The sequence below is a fragment of the Mustela nivalis genome (genome assembly GCF_964662115.1).
Source record: "Mustela nivalis genome assembly, chromosome: X".
Classification (NCBI taxonomy): domain Eukaryota; kingdom Metazoa; phylum Chordata; class Mammalia; order Carnivora; family Mustelidae; genus Mustela; species Mustela nivalis.
In genome coordinates, this window is record NC_139040.1 from 97,882,830 (window position 1) to 97,899,461 (window position 16,632).

The window sequence follows — 16,632 nt, forward strand, 5'->3', positions numbered from 1 at the left end:
GGGAAGTGACAAGAGGAAATGCTATATTTGGGATATAAATCTGTCCTTGGTGCTGTCTTAGCTCAGGCTACTATATCAGAATACCATGGACTGGAGAGCTTATAAAAAACAGGCATATATTTCTCACAGTATTGCAAGGCTGGAAATCTAAGATCAAAATGTGGGCCGATTTGGTGTCTGGTGAAAGCCCACTTCCTGGTTCCTAGATGATGGCCTCTTGCTGTGTCTTCACATGTGGGAATGGGCTAGATTGTTATTTGGGCCTCTTCTATAAGGGCACTGGCCCAATTTATGAGAGCACCACCCTTGGGACCTACTTACCTCCTCCAAATACCATCACTTTGGGGATTAGGGTTCAACATACGAATGGGAGGGGGGACACAAACATTTAATCTGTAACAGTTATATTCAGTTACGGGTTGGGGCACAAAGAAACTGAGGCTGGACAGCTGAATGTCAACTGTCTCTGGGCCAAACTGTAGTAGGACTAGGAAGGAAGGAGAATGGAAGGAGGGGAGGGGCCCATCACCCAGGGAGAACTGACAAGACAAATATTGGTTAGACACGAACACAAACAACACTCGGGATTTGAGCCTCAGTCATTTGTTATAATTTGTTCAGTTCTGTATAACAAGATCAGGCCTTACACTTTAGAAAGAATTCTTGGAGCAGAACCGTGGCCTAAACCAGTGGTTCGATTCTCTCTTCTCATGGAAGGATCTCTAGGTTTCTCCTGAATGAGTCATGGGACATACTTTTCCATTTACCTGGGTAGAGAACATCATACTCTATTTGGAATATAGGCCACTGTGTAATAAATCTTGTCTTGTCTTCCTCAAAGAGTCAGTGCAAAATGAGGCAGCTTGTCATGTGAGTCAAGTCCTTTAAGCTTCTCAGATGAACGTTGCTATATTAGGACCAAGGACTGTTATGCAACAAGTCCCAGCTACACCTTTCCTTGATGCTTGTGCTTCATGGCGAAGACCACCCATTGAACTAACAGGTGTCATTTTATTTTTGTAAAATGAACACAGTCAGGGGTGAATTCTCAGCTAATCTCACAGGATCTCAGTTTTGGTATTAGTCATTCGGGGATGTGGAAAGAATGTTCTAGAAAATGAACCAGCAGTAATTTTGATGAAAAGAATGGATGGAAATGTTTTTCCATGATACACTATGACCTATATAGAGCTAGAAAAATGCTAGGATTTCAACTGGTTCCTAACTGACAGTCCCTCAGAAGCTGTGTGAAGGAGAAAAGCAAGGAGCAGCCTTCCCCACCTCCCCAGGCCAGAGAAAATGCTCTGTCCTGTGCTCCCACAGCCTACTTTACATCCCTTACCACACTCTGGTGGAACTCATGCCTTCCCATGAAAATATGAACCCTTGGAGGCAACCATATTTTATTCCTTTTCAGATCACTAGTACCTGAAACATAGTAGGTGCTCAGTAGACATTGCCTGGATGGACAGATGGCTGGATGAACTATGTATTTGTCCTTATTTGGCATGGAATACAGGGTAGGCTAGGAGATCACTCTTATTTTTTAACTTTAAAGTAAAACCACATCATGGGGCACCTGGGTGGCTCAGTGGGTTAAGCCTCTGCCTTCGGCTCAGGTCATGATCTCAGAGTCCTGAGATAGAGCCCCACATCTAGCTCTCTGCTCCGCAGAGAACCTGCCTCCCCTTCTGTCTCTCTGCCTACCTCTCTGCCTACTTGTGATCTCTCTCTCTGTGTCAAATAAATAAAATCTTTAAAAATTAAAATAAAATAAAACCACATCAAAGTGGGGCGCCTGGGTGGCTCAGTGGGTTAAAGCCTCTGCCTTCGGTTCAGGTCATAATCCCAGAGTCCTGGATCAAGCCCCCCATCAGGCTCTCTGCTCAGCGGGGAGCCTGCTTCCTCCTCTCTCTCTGCCTTGTGATCTCCGTCTGTCAAATAAATTAAAAAAAAAAAACTTTAAATAAATCAATAAAAATTAAAAAAGGAATGAACAATTGTTATGCACTGAATATTTGTGAACCCCCCTCCAAAGTTCATGTTTTGAAGCCTTAACCCCCAGTGTGATGGTATTTGGAGATGGGGGGCCCTTGGGAGGTCATTGGGTTCAGAGGAGGTTATGAGGGTGGGGACCTGATAATGGCATTGGTGTCCTTAATAAGAAGAGACACCAGGAGTGCCTGACTGGCTCAGTCAGTATATCACGCAAGTCTTGAGTTCGAGTCCCATGCTAGGTGTAGCGATTACTAAAAAATAAGTAAGTAAACTTGTTTTAAAAAGCCAATCTTGGGGATGCCTGGGTGGCTCAGTTGTTTGAGCAGCTGCCTTCGGCTCGGGTCATGGTCCCAGCATCCTGGGATGGAGTCCCACATCGGGCTCCTTGCTCAGTGGGGAGCCTGCTTCTCCCTCTGCCTCTGCCTGCCATTCTGTCTGCCTGTGCTCGCTCTCTCTCCCTCTCTCTCTCTGATAAATAAATAAAATCTTAAAAAAAAAATTAAAAAATAAAAATAAAAAGCCAATCTTGGGGGGTGCCTGAGTGGCTCAGTGGGTTAAGCCTCTGCCTTCAGCTCAGGTCATGATCTTAGGGTCCTGGGATGGAGTCCCACATTGGCCTCTCTGCTCAGCAGGGAGCCTGCCCCCACCCCCCCTCCTGCCTCTCTGCCTACTTGTGATCTCCCTCTCTCTCTCTGTGTCAAAGAAATAAATAAAATCTTATAAAAAGCAAAAAAGCTAATCTTGGAGAGCCTGGGTGGCTCAGTTGGTTAAGGATCCAACTCCTGATTTTGGCTCAGGTCATGATCTCAGGGTCATGAGATCGAGCCCCATGTCAGGCTCCACACTGAGCAGGGAGTCTGAGATTCTTCCCATCTCCCTCCCTTTCTTCCCCTCCCTGCATACTCTTTCTCTTTCAAGTAAATAAATAAAATCTTTTTTTAAAAAAAAACCTTTATTTTAAAAAAGCCAGCCTCAACAGTTTATACACTACATGGTCTCATTTGTATGACATTCACAAAATAACATGATTCTGGAGGTGGAGAACAGTGTACTATTGCCAGGGGAAGGGGAAGGGAGTGTGTATGGCTATAAAGGGATAATCCAGAGGACCATCGTGGAGATGGGAGAGCTCAGTGTCTCGGTGGTTACACAAAGCTACAGATGTGATAGCATTACATGGAGCTACACACAGAGACACACACAACTGAGTGCTTGCAAAACTGGTAAAATCTGAGTGAGGTCTGTGCATTGCACACTTCCTCGCTTTCATTTTGTACTAGAGTTATGCAACCCCTGTGAATCTATAATATTTCAAAATTAGAAGTGTTTTTTAAAACAGAAACCAGTCAGCACTTCTGACTTGCAGCGTGGTGTTTTTCTATCTGTGAGCCCTCGCTTTGAAGTGCCTGCTTCTTAGGGTGCCTGGGTGGATCAGTTGTTAGGCCTCTGGCTTCGGCTCCACTCAGGTCAGGATCCCAGGCTGTGGTGGGCTCCCTGCTCAGTGGGGGATGGGGGGCTGCTTCTCCCTCTCCCACTCCCTCTGCTTGTGTTCCCTCTCTGTTGTGCATCTCTCTGTCAAATAAATAAGTAAAATCTTTTTATAAATAAATAAATCTATACCTGCTTCTTACATCCTGATCTGTGAGAACTTGAGGCCGTTAAACTATATCCCTGAGCCTTCAAAGGTGTCTTTAAAATCACAGTTCTCTTGTTACTGTTTTGTGGTGCTAACAGCAGGGGCAGATTTCGCATAAAGGCCCAGTCTCACTTCCTTTCCTCCCTGTTAGCATCATCTTCTCTCCCTGTCATCGCCTTCTTCTTTGGTAAATTCTTCTGAGGAATGTTGAATGAAGTACTTTTGGAGGATCCTGGAAGATTTAGTGTCCAGAAATGTAAACTAGTCAGCAGCGTACACGCTGAACTTTCCTTTTGTCCTTACCCCCAAAGGTTTATTGGATAATTACGCTTTTCAATTAACCTAACTTTAATAGCAGGCAGGGATCTTTCCTTGGCAGTTAATTAACCATCACAACCTCCTTGTATTATATCATGACCTCATCACAGGGACAACTGGAGAGCCGTCTTAGTCCATTCAGGCTGCTACAGATGGGTGGCTTATGGATAACATAAATGTATTTCTCACGGTGCTGGAGGCTGGCCGTGCAAGGTCAAGGCTCTGGCAGATTCGGTGTCTGGTGAGGTTCCACTTTCTGGTTCCCAGATGATCATCTTGGTGTGTCCTCACAGAGTGGAAAGGGGGTTAGGAACCTCTCTGGAGTCTCTTTTATAAGGTCACTAGTCCCGTCCTGAGGTCCCAGGGCTCAGTGACCTAAGCACCCTCAATACCTAACCACCTTCCAAAGGCCATGCCTCCTAGCGTCACCACACAGGAGCACAGGGTTTCAATATAACAAATGTTATATAATTATATAACATTTGTTATATTGAAACATGTCTCCTACATTTGCCAGTTTGAGGGGACCCAACCCCAGCTGGCTGGGAAAGCAGAGCGAAAATAAAGGCAAGTCCCTTTAGCAGAAATGTTTCTGAAGACCCAAGAGCTGGTAGCTCTGAAAATGGGATCAGGCCCCTTCTCATTCTGCTCCTGCCTTCCTCACGGTCACTGTCACCGTTATTGCTTCCGACCAAACCACTGGTTCTCCAGTTGGGCCCTGCTGGGGAAGGACTGGAGTGAGGCAAACCACTGTTGCCTTCTCCTGCCTTCTCTTATGTCTTCTCGATGCCCTTCAGGAGCCCAAGAGAAACCAGCTGCCACAGCCCAGCTCACAGGCACTTTTGTCCCTTCTGATACCCCCTCCCCCGTGCGAGGCCCCTTGGCAGTGCTGACAACAGGGCTTGTGCCACATAGGGTTCCAACCAAAGCCTTCCAAAACAAGAAAGTCTTGTTAAACCCTCTGGGATTTAACTGGTAAAAGATCAGAAATGTTTGATGTTAACATACACAGTGTCCATGAAGTCTAGAAACCTAGGTACTCTTCCCCACCCCCCCAAGATGTCCTTGATGACATTCTATAGTTTGGCCTGTTTCCAGCCTGGACGAATACCTTGTATAGTTAGCAAGGGTGTAACTCAATTACAGCATGAATGGGGCTGTTTTCAGTCTGGCTATTTATAGCATCCCCTGTGGGCTACCTGACTCCAAGCTACTCCATTTCAGGACTTCTAAGTCATAGATTCATTCATCAGGCAGACATTTTCGAGTGCCATCTGTTTCAAAACAGCATTCCAGATAGGAGGAGGGAAGCAAGTCCTGTTGATTTTCTGCCTTGGAAGGGGAACTGAGCCCTCGGACCAATTCTCTATGTCCTATTAGCTCCTCCAACGTGATCACATACTTTGTCCTTGCGAGGGGAAGGAACTGGTGAAACTGGGATCTCAAAGCCAGCTCGATGACTCTGTCGTCCTGATTGCCTTAATCTGTGTAATTGTTCAACGAAGAGTGTACCGGCCTCATCATAAACAACCACGCAGGGAAAACTCACCAAGAAAGTGAGTGCTCTGTTAAAGTCATTTCAACAGCACGAGGAATCTCAAGCAGTGTGTGCAAATGGTCTTCCTTTACTCAATTCCCTAAGCCAGTCTCTGCAAAACAACCGCACTCTTCTCTGTCTCCAGGAGGACCTAGATCTTTGAGAGCGTAGAGAAATCCATAAGAGATTTAACGTATAGCAGTGAAATTGTAGAGATGGGAAGCTGCTTTTCCAGTAAGCTGTGGGACGCTGGCCCAGAGATACTTCTGGGGTTCCACCAAGGCCACCCACCAGAATGCTCCAGAGAGCTAATGTTACCTTTATTCATTCAAGAGGTTAATTTCTTTTCCTTAATTGTAGTCACTAGACTTCTAACCTAGCAAAGGGCCCAAGTGTGAGACTGAGGAAGAAATGAATTGAGGTCTAAAAGCTGAGCATGCTGGGAAATAATAATAATGCCAATTACTATTTCAAATATTTTATTTATTTATTTGACAGAGAGAGAGAGAGAGAGAGAGACGGCAAGAGCAGGAACACAAGGAGGGGAAGTGGGAGAGGGAGAAGCAGGCTTCCCGCCAAGCAGGGAGCCTGATGTGGGGCTCAATCCCAGGACCCCAGGACCATGACCCAAGCCGAAGGCAGACACCTCATCACTGAGCCACCCAGGTGCCCCTCCCTCTGTCCTCCTCATGCTCAAGCGCGCGCTCTCTCTCTCAAAATAAATAAATAAATAAATAAAATCTTAAAGAAAAAAACAACCATGACTTTATTATTCCTCAGAGTTCTGGGAGATAACCAACTCAGGTACAGTTCTTTCTGGAGGTTCTGAGCTTGGTTGCAGTCAGATGGTGGATAAGGCTGCACTTGGCTGAATCTTCCTCACTCACATGTCTGCACCTGGGCTGGAGTGGCTGGAAAGCAGCTGTGGGCCTCCTTACAATGCAGAAGCAGTGGGAGCATGTGGGCTTCTCGAAGCCAGCAGCGCGTCTGGCTTCCCCCAGAGCACATGTTCCAGGAGTCCCAGGTGGTAGCTACCAGACTTATTAGGATCTTGCCCTGGAAGTCACACAGGGTCATTCCACCGTTTTCTTTTAGCCAAAAAGAAAGTCTCAGGGTCAGCCAGGATCCAAGGGCATGAACACCAGTGCCCTAGGGGGGGCCATCTTTGGCAACGAGCTCCAAGAGCCTGGCACTACAGAGCAGATGTGCGCTTCGTTTCAAATAGCGGGTATTAAAACAGGTCTCGTAAGTAAATGGCTGGACACACATGGTGCCTTCCATCTGTATCCAATACTCCAGATACAGTCCCCAGGCTCTCTGGTGCTGACGGAGCCACTCTGCAGGCCCAGGACACTGGTGAACCCAAGTCTTCTCTACCCTCACCATTCTTTTCCCTCACTGCCATCTGTCGTCACCTGGCAGGGCGAAGTTCAGTTCTGTCCTCTTTCACCTTGAACCTTATCTCCTAGAGCTTCTCTCTAGTACACAAGTCACTTCAGTAAAATTTTTGCCCCTTTTAATTCCACTTTCAAGCCCAGACACCCTCTCCCCACCAGACACAGCTGTTGTTAAACCGGAGGGGTGTTAGTGCTATGACTGTATTTAAAGAAAAAAGAAAGAAAGAAAGAAAGAAAGAAAGAAAGAAAGAAAGAAAGAAAGAAAGAAAGAAAACCTTTCAGTTGTGAGGTAAAATTAGGGATAAGAATCTGCGACTTCAAGTCTGAAGCCCTTTGAGAGTTCCCAGAAGTACTGTTAAAATCTTTTCTGAAGTGAACTGCTTTTTCCCTACTTTCTAGTAAGTCTGGTTTTGTTTGTTTGTTTGTTTGTTTGTTTTTAAGGGCTAGTGCTTCAGATGAACAAAACCTGTCTTATTTTCTGTTTCTGAAATTGTTTTTCCTTCATGTTTTTATTTTTTACTTTTTAAAAATATTTATTTATTTATTTTTTTATTTTAGAGGAGAAAGAGAGGGCAGGGGGAGGTGCAGAGGGAGAGGGAGAAGCAGGCTCCCCACTGAGCAGGGGGCCCAAAGCAGGGTCAGTCCCAGGACCCGGAGATAGTGACCTGAGCGGAAGGCAGTAGATGCTTAACCAACTGAGCCACCCAGGTGCCCCCACTTTGTGTTGTTATTTATTTATTTATCCATTTACTTATTTTTAAAGATTTTATTTATTTTACAAAGAGGGACACAGCGAGAGAGGAAGTACAAGCAGGGGGAGTGGGAGAGAGAGAAGCAGGCTTCCCGCTGAGCAGGGAGCCCAATGTGGGGCTGGATCCCAGAACCCTGGGATCATGACCTGAGCCGAAGGCAGACACTTAACGACTGAGCCACACAGGCGGCCTCCAATTTGTGTTTTTAAAATATTATTGCAAAATCACATTTTGTTTCCTACTAATTTTTAATGATAAGGAACGGGCATTTCAGCCATAGTATGAATTATATAGAATTTTGAGGTCTAGCCTAGGATTCTAATGACCACTTTAAACACTGCTCTAGTTTTCGCGGGGAAAAAGCATTCCAAGCTCCAGACCACAAACTACAAAATGGCATTTTGTGGACACGTCTTATTTGTATCTAATTCCTGCTCATTTGCTTCTTTCTTCCATGGAGTTATATCATGAACTTGGAGTTGGTTGCACTGCATTAAGGTATTGAAAAGCAAAGTTGAGGGGCGCCTGGGTGGCTCAGTGGGTTACAGTCTCTGCCTTCAGCTCGGGTCATGATCTCGGGGTCCTGGGATCGAGCCCCACGTCAGGCTCTCTGCTCCCCAGGGAGCCTCCCCCCCTCTCTCTGCCTGCCTCTCTGCCTACTTGTGATCTCTGTCTGTCAAATAAATAAATAAAATTTAAAAAAGAAAAGAAAAGAAAAGTTGATGGGGGATTTAAGGAACATTCTGTGTTGGTTCAGGACCAAGTTGCTATGTCCATTCCATGCTATCTCTATCTGTCAAAACCTTTAGCCTTACTGTAAACCAGAGAAGGGCAGGAATTTCCCTGGAGGAACAATTTTCAATTTAAACAGAAACTGCTGGCACGTGGGTGGCTCAGTCAGTTAAGCATCTGCCTTTGGCTCAGGTCATGATCCCAGGGTCCTAGGATCAAGCCCCAGGGGCAGGCTCCCTGCTCAGCAGGAATTCTGCTTCTCCCTCTCTCTCTCTGCTGCTCCCCCTGCTTGTGCTCTCTCTCACTTTGTCTCTCAAAATAAATAAATAGAACCTTAAAAAATTGTTTTTTAAGATTTTATTTATTTGTCAGAGAGAAAGAGAGCACAAACCGGTAGAGTGGCAGGCAGAGGCAGAGAGAGAAAGAAGCAGGCTCCTGGGTGAGCAAGGAGCCGATGTGGGGCTTGATCCCAGGACCCTGGGATCACGAACTAATCTGAAGGCAGTTGCTTAACCAACTGAGCCACCCAGGCGTCCCAAAAACTTAAAAAATTAAAACAAACAAATAAACAAACAAACAAAAAACAGAAACTGCCAGTTAACATTAGTGGCCAGTTTGGGGACACTACTGTGGGGGTTGGTGATCTCTGGGGTCATTTTCCATATTTATCTGCTTTTTCTCAGCTGTGCCCTTCCAGCTGCTGGTATCCAAAGGCTGAGGAGATAGTGGGAACAGCTGTGACAGCAATGCCTCCCGCCGCAGCAGGAAGGAGGGACAGTAGTAGACCCAGCCTGTTGGGGACTCTGCCACACTCCTCAGTAAAGCCCCGAGGGACAGGACTGAGACCCAAGACTAAAACCCATCCCTCCCACAGCTCCGAGTACAGTGTTCGCACATTAGGCTCCCAGGAAGCCAGCTAAGTGACTGTCAGTGCCCCAGCTGGACCAAAACAGAGATTTGCAACAGATGTTCCTTCCTTTACAAACAGAATCACCTCGGGTTAATCCTAGAGAAATTAGAAATAGGGTTTCAGTTACTCACAACTTTCTGGAATCCCTAACATGTCTGTTACATAAAACCAAAAACACCTTTATGCCGATGTTTGTTAATTACGAATGGTTTTCATTCAGACATGCTCATTTTCTCCTCAAATTATCCAGAAAATTGGGGGATGCTGGGGGTGGGGGCGGTCTTTGTGATGAGCTACAATTCTTAAACTTTCACGGGACATTGAAATTTTGACTTAAGCTGGGGACGAGATGGAATCTTTGGAAAGAGCCACCAAATACTTTATCCTGCTGTCATTCAGCTGCACGGACTCTCATCACTGCCTGGAAATTAAGCTGTCACCATGTGTCAGGCAAAGAGCAGAGTCATCTTCTGTCGAATAGCACCTGTCAGAGGGTTGCCAAAATCTGGAGAAAATTCTCAGGCAACGTTGACTGCAACCCATACCTAGAGCACAGACCAGCTTCCGTGTGAGACTTGGGAAAGCCTGAGATGTAGTATTCTATCTAGCAAATCGCAAATATCCCCCTCCTAGTCTCCCCCAAAAGATAACACCCAATGAGTACTGATCACAAGAGGCTGCAAGGAATAAGTGTTCTCACAAGCTGCTGTGAAAGAATAAATTGTGACCAACCTTTATGGAGAATAATGTGTCAATATTCAAAATCCTTATATACAAGTGTTTATGGGTGCCTGAGTGGCTCAGTGGGTTAAGCCCCTGCATTCAGCTCAGGTCATGATCTCAGGGTCCTGGGATCGAGCCCGGCATCGGGCTCTGCTCAACGGGGAGGCTGCTTCCCTCTTTCCCTCTCTCTCTCTCTGCTTGCCTCTCAGCCTACTTGCGATCTCTGTCAAATAAATAAATAAAATCTTTAGAAAAAAATAAAAAATAAAAATTCCACTTCTAAGGGGTGCCTGGATGGCTCAGTCGAAAGAACCTGTGACTCTTGCTCTTGGGGTCATGGGTTTGAGCCCCACATTGGGTGTAGAGATTACTTAAATAAATAAACTCTTAAAAATTCCGCTTCTGCAGAGAAAGACAATTATCATATGATCTCACTCCTATGTGGAATTTAAGAAGCAAAACAGAAGATCATAGTGGAAGGGGGGAAAACAAAACCAGACAAAATCAGAGAGGGAGACAAGCCTTAAGAGACTCATAATCATAGGGAACAAACTGAGGGTTGGTGGAGGGGAGTGGGGGGATGGGGAAACTGGGTGAGGGACGTTCAGAAGAGCACGTGATGTCATAAGCACTGGGTATTATATAAGACTGATGAATCACTGACCACCACCGAAACTAAGAATATACTATATGTTAATTAATTGAAGTTAAATTTTTTAAAAGATTTTATTTATTTATTTGATAGAGATCACAAGTAGGTAGAGAGGCAGGCAGAGAGAGAGAGGGAAGCAGGCTCCCTGCTGAGCAGAGAGTCAGGTGCGGGGCTCCGGGGCTCGATCCCAGGACCTTGGGATCATGACCTGAGCTGAAGGCAGAGGCTTTAACCCACTGAGCCATCCAGGCACCTTGAAGTTAAATTTTTTTAAAAATCAATAAAAGAGGGAAAAAATTCCACTTCTAGAATTGTATTGAAAGAGAACCAAAAAAAAAATTTAAATGTATGTAAGATGATGTTTATCACAACATTATTTATAGCAAAAACAAAAAAAAAACGCAAAACCCAGAAAGCAATGTAAAATAAACAAGGCACCCAAGTGATTGGATATTATAATGTCGTTTAAGTCCTTAAAGTTCTAGAAGGATTCAGTAAGTTGAGAAAACCTCCTCTTAAGTAGAACAAAGCAGGTCACGAAGGAGCCTCTTGCCTAGATTTAGAGGGATGATATGTGCTTCTGTTTCCACAGAGAAAGGGCTGGAGGGATACACACCCAAATGCCAACATGGTTATCTCTGGATGCTAAAATCAAGGGTGATTTTAGAATCTTCTTTGTGGCCTTTTTTTTTTTTTTTTAAAGATATGTATGTACTTGACACAGAGAGAGAGAGAGAGAGAGAGAGAGCGAGAGAAGGAACTTCCCGCTGAGCAGGGAGCCCCATTTGGGGCTCAATCCCAGACCCTGGTATTGTGACCTGAGCCGAAGGCAGATGTTAAAGTTTAACCAACTGAGCCACCCAAGCGCCCCTCTTTTTTTTTTTTTAATTTTCCAATTTTATGATGAATATGGATTACTACTATAATCAGCAAGAACCATATTCTGACAAAATGCTGGTTCTGTAAGGCCCCCTTGTTCTCCTTTTCTGAACCGCAGTTGTGCCACAAATCCCTTTGGAAATCTGCTGACAATTGTGAACCATCTTCCCAGAACTACAAATACCCATCAGATTTTACAAGATTTCTGAGGATTCACCACTTAGAGGTCCATAAGGTCCAGAGTTAAGAGCTGTCCATCCATTGGGCACCTGGCTGGCTCAGTCAGAAGAGCGTACAACTCTTTATCTGGAGGTCATGTGTTCAAACCCCACATTGGGCACAGAGATTAATTTTTAAAAAGGGGGGGGAATGGTCCATCCACAGTCTGGGTGACATCCACCCTGTGGACTTGGCCATTATGACTCCAGTGGCACCAAGGTCCCCTCCATCACCCCAAGAATAGGCTAGGGCTGTCCATGGGCTTCTGCAGATCCATGGATCCACACAGGCACTTTGAAAAGGCCCCAAGCTTAGTGTCTCAGGATGACATCAACGAAGAAGTGTGGGTGGAGAAGATCGCAGTGTTCCAGAATCCTGCCCTCAGCGCTGGGTACTGAGAGTGAAGCGTGGAGGCCACTGTGCAGCCTTGTAAAGGGCCATGGCCCCTCGATGCTCCCAGGGCATCGGGGAGCATGTACTCACATGACTGTAACCAGCATGATCGTGAGACTTACACAGTCATCGTGGAGCAATCTGACTCACTATGAGAATAAAATGAGGAGAACAGAAAGTGTAACTAATTGGAAAGAACTGGAAAACCTCAGTCACCAGGTCACTGTCAGAGACTGGAATCCAGGGACTCGGTGGCGGAATTAAAGAGGGACCCAAAGGTTCAAACCATGGTCCCACTGGACCCAGGGCATTGACCTGGGGGGAAAGCCTCAGGCATGGGCTTCATGTGTGGGCAAGGACAGAGCCTGAGGAAGGTTATTAAGGCCAGTTTGTGAAGACCTGTATCTCTTGCTCATGAATCTAAAGCTACCGATCAAGGGGTGCCAGGCTGGTTCAGTTTGTGGAGCACATGACTCTTCACCTCAGGGTTATAAGTTCGAGCCCCACGTTAGGTATAGAGATTCGTTAAAAACTTTTAAAAAAATTTTTTTAAGATTTTATTTATTTATTTGAGAGAGAGAGAATGAGTGAGGGGCAGGGGGAGAAGCAGACTCCCCGCCGAGCAGGAAGCCCGATACGGGACTCAATCCCAGGACCCCAGGGATCATGACCCGAGCCAAAGGTAGATGCCTAACTGACTGAGCCATCCAGGTGCCCCGTAAAAATTTTAGTTTTATGGGGCGCCTGGGTAGCTCAGTCAGTTAAGCATCTGACTCTTTTTTTTTTATTTGCCAGAGAGAGAGAGACAGAGAGAGATAGATCACAAGTAGGCAGAGAAGCAGACAGAGAGAATGGGGAAAGCAGGCTCCCCACCAAGCAAAGAGCCCAACACGGGGCTCAATCCCAGGACCCTGAGATCATGACCTCAGCTGAAGGCAGAGGCTTAACCCACTGAGCCACCCAGGTGCTCCAGTATCTGACTCTTGATTTCAGTTCAGGTCAGGGTCGTGAGATTGAGCCCCATATGATCTCTACACCCAGCGCAGAGCCTGCTTAAGACCCTGTCTTCCTCTGCCCTTTCCTGCTCATGCATACACATGTGTATGCTTTGTATTTTTATTTTTAAGATTTTATTTATTTATTTGACAGAAAGAGATCACAAGTAGGCAGAAGAGAGGCAGGCAGAGAGAGAGGAAGGGAAGCAGGCTCCCTGCTGAGCAGAGAGCCCGATGCAGGACTCGATCCCAGGACCCCGAGATCAGGACCTGAGCCGAAGGCAGCGGCTTAACCACTTAGCCACTCGGGCGCCCTGTATGTTTTCTATTAAAAAAAAAAAAAAAAAGTCTTAAAAAAAAATGATGATCACATGGCCTTAAAAAAGGCCAGAAGAGTTTCTAACCCAGAAAAGGGATGGCTCTGACTTAACTAGCGATGGGAGGGCGGTCAGAGAAGGCAGTAGGGCGGAGAGATGTTCAAGCCTTAGAACACAGAGGGTCTGCAGAGGGTCTGGGGACAGGCGGATGGGAAGGGCAGGAGCGGAGAACCAGAAGCCTTAGGAAAGTCTCTGAGGTGACTTGCCCAGGACACTGTTGGATGACTTCATGCCCAAGATCACAAATATGAGACAGCCAGTGGGAGGACATAACCAGCCGCTGCGGATTTGCTCATCTGAGGAGTTTGCAGGCACCCAAGTGGAAATGTCCAGAAGGCATTAAGAGATGGGAATGGGGAGCTACTGCCGAAGTAGCCAGAGGACACGGTTGCTAACACGAACACATCAGGGCTGCGTTTATAGCTACATAGTGTGTAGGCCTCGTTGTTGTCACTAGCGGTGGGTAGGGAGTGGGCCTAGTTTCAGATCGACATGAGTAAGCCAGTCAGAACAGGACCTTGCGGTGGAGGGGGGGGGGGGGTTGCCTAGGTGAGTCAGCCGTTAAGCATCTGCCTTCGGCTCAGGTCATGATCTCAGGGTCCTGGGATCAAGCCCCACATCGGGCTCCTTGTTTGGTAGGAAGCCTGCTTCTCCCTCTCCCACTCCCCCTGCTTGTGTTCGCTCTCTCACTGTGTCTCTCTCTGTCAAATAAATAAATAAATTCTTAAAAAAATAAAAAGAACAGGACCTGGGGATGGGGGAGTGGTGGTTTGCCACCAGGATGGTAGGAGAACTGGAAATCATGTTGCAGACCTGAAAGAAAAAACTAGATGCCATTGTTTCCCAGAAAAGGAACGCTGGGCTGAATGTTTGGTGTGTATCAGAATATGAAAATGGAAACTTCTGCACAGCTACTAAGAGACAGGAGATACGAACTCTTGGGGTGAGATTTACAAAGGAAATGGTCCTCAGACCTGTCCAGCCGCTCTGGGAGTCAAGGATAGGAAAGGTCTGAGAGTGGGAAGGGGAAAATAGTTGAAGAGATTTGAGGGAGAGGTAGGTAGTACTTGCTGTGTCTAAGATCCCATCTACCCCCAAAAATGACAGGTTATGTGAGGAAGGAGATATGTGGGGGAGGTGATGACTTTTAACCCAAAGCTGAATGAGGGGTCCTTCTGAGCCTGTCTCCTCACCACCCCTCAAAAGCAAAGCCTGAGAAAGAGGCTTCTTTATAGTTGTAGAGAGGTCCCAGGGAATGGGAGCGGCATGGGTCGGGGGAGGGGTCGGGCAGGGGCTTGGCAGGAAAGAGTGAACCAAGGTAGGTTCACCAGTGCTGTAGGTTAGCTGGGCCCTGATATCACTGGGGACTTTTGGATGATCCACATAATGGACACCTCAGAATTGTCTGCCTAGGAGGGATGGAGAAAAACTGAATTTATGCGCGGACTCCAAGTTCCAAAGCGGTCAAGGGTTGGCCCCAGGGCATTTGCATACATGTCAGAATGCCACCTGTGAGTTCCCCCAGCACTCATTCCCCACCCAGCCACCAAGAAGCCTAAGGCCAGAGTGAGTGGTGTCAGCTCCACACTCAAGAACACTCTCGTAGGCTCTGGACCTGGGTTTGCTCCCACCCAAACTTCTTTTCTTTTTGTTTTGTTTGTTTGTTTTTAAGATTTGTTTATTTTGAGAGAAAGAGCCGGAGCTGAGGGAGGAGCAGAGGGAGAGTCTGAGGTGGGGCTCGATCTCACAACCCTGAGATCACGCCCTGAACCAAAATCGAGTTGGATGCTTGGCCAACTGAGCCACCTGGGCGTCTCTTGGGTACCCAAGACTTCTAAAGGGCAAATGACAGTAAGTTTACTGCCATGGTGGCCAAAAGAAGGAGCACTGTCACACTGCATCAGCCCACCTTCCAGAGCCTGTCGGGAGAAAGGTTGTCTGGGTGTTTTCTCGGCCCCAAAGGAGACAGCCTCCTTGGGGTTGTCACATAGAGGGCCCAAGAGGACTTCTGGGGTGGGGGATGGTGATGGGAGGTGAGAACACAAAGAAGCTGGAGGGTAGTACCCAATGCCCAGGGCTGAGGGAGGCCCACCTCTGTATCCACAACCTTGACAGGAGTGAGAATCTTTGAAAAGCCCACGAAAACTCTCAGGAGAGAAAGAATCAGCCTTAGACACTGGCCAGACTCAGAGAGAGTGACAAGTCTAGAGAGACACCACTCCTCCTCGCTCTGCTCAACCTCACCTCTGAGAAGCTAGAGGTGGGGGGGAGGGGAAGTGTAAGGTGGAGAAACAGTCAGGAAGCCAGGCATGCCTACTTACTGCTAGAAGATTCCAACCAGAAGCAGGCTTGAGCCGGGGGGGGGGGGGGGGGGGGGGGGATGAGGAGGTATGATTATCTTGGACCGGATATTCTAATTATAGAAGAGAGGCCGTACCTGTGACTTGGAGGGACAAAAGTCTGTATATTGCCTCAGGCTGTGCTGAAACATCACAGCGCCCACAGGAGTATTTATCCAGTAATGGGGTTTATTTATTGAGTGTATTTGTCGGGGTTCTCCAGGGGAACAACCAATGGGATGTGTGTGTATATAAAGAGATTCATTACAAAGAATCGGCTCATGCAATTATAGAGGCTGATAAGTCCCAAGGTCTGCAGTCAACAAGCTGCAACCCAGAGAGCTGATAGTGTGGTTTCAGTCCTGAGACCCAGGAAGAGCTGATATTTTAGCTACAGTTCCAAAGATCGGGAGAAAAACAATGTCCCAGTTTTAAGGCCGTCAGGCAGGAGGAGTTCCCTCTTTCAGCCTTTCTGTTCTGCTCAGGCTTTCGACTGATTGGATGAGGCCCACCCACATTGGGGTGGACAATCTCCTTTTCTCGGTCTACCAATGTAAGTGTTAATCTCATCCAAAACATTCACAGAGACACCCAGAATAATGTTTGACCAGATATCTGGGTACCCTTAGCACTTATCACCCAAATTTAAAAGTTTTCTATTGGGACACCTGAGTGGCTCAGTGAGTTAAGCCTCTGCCTTCAGCTCAGGTCATGGTCTCAGGGTCCTGGGATCGACCCCCACATTGGGCTCTCTGCCCAGCAGGGAGCCTGCTTC

General features: G+C 46.7%; 1 long non-coding RNA gene across 1 annotated transcript; it reads right to left on the reverse strand.

Annotated features, from left to right (window-relative positions):
• Positions 1–587: 587 nt before the first annotated feature.
• On the reverse strand, positions 588–16,002 carry LOC309856533. Its single transcript, XR_014307259.1, has 4 exons — positions 15,956–16,002; positions 8,149–8,311; positions 3,619–3,866; positions 588–1,934 (listed from the first exon to the last, which is right to left on the reverse strand). It is a non-coding gene; the product is annotated as an uncharacterized lncRNA (long non-coding RNA).
• Between the last annotated feature and the right edge of the window lie 630 nt (positions 16,003–16,632).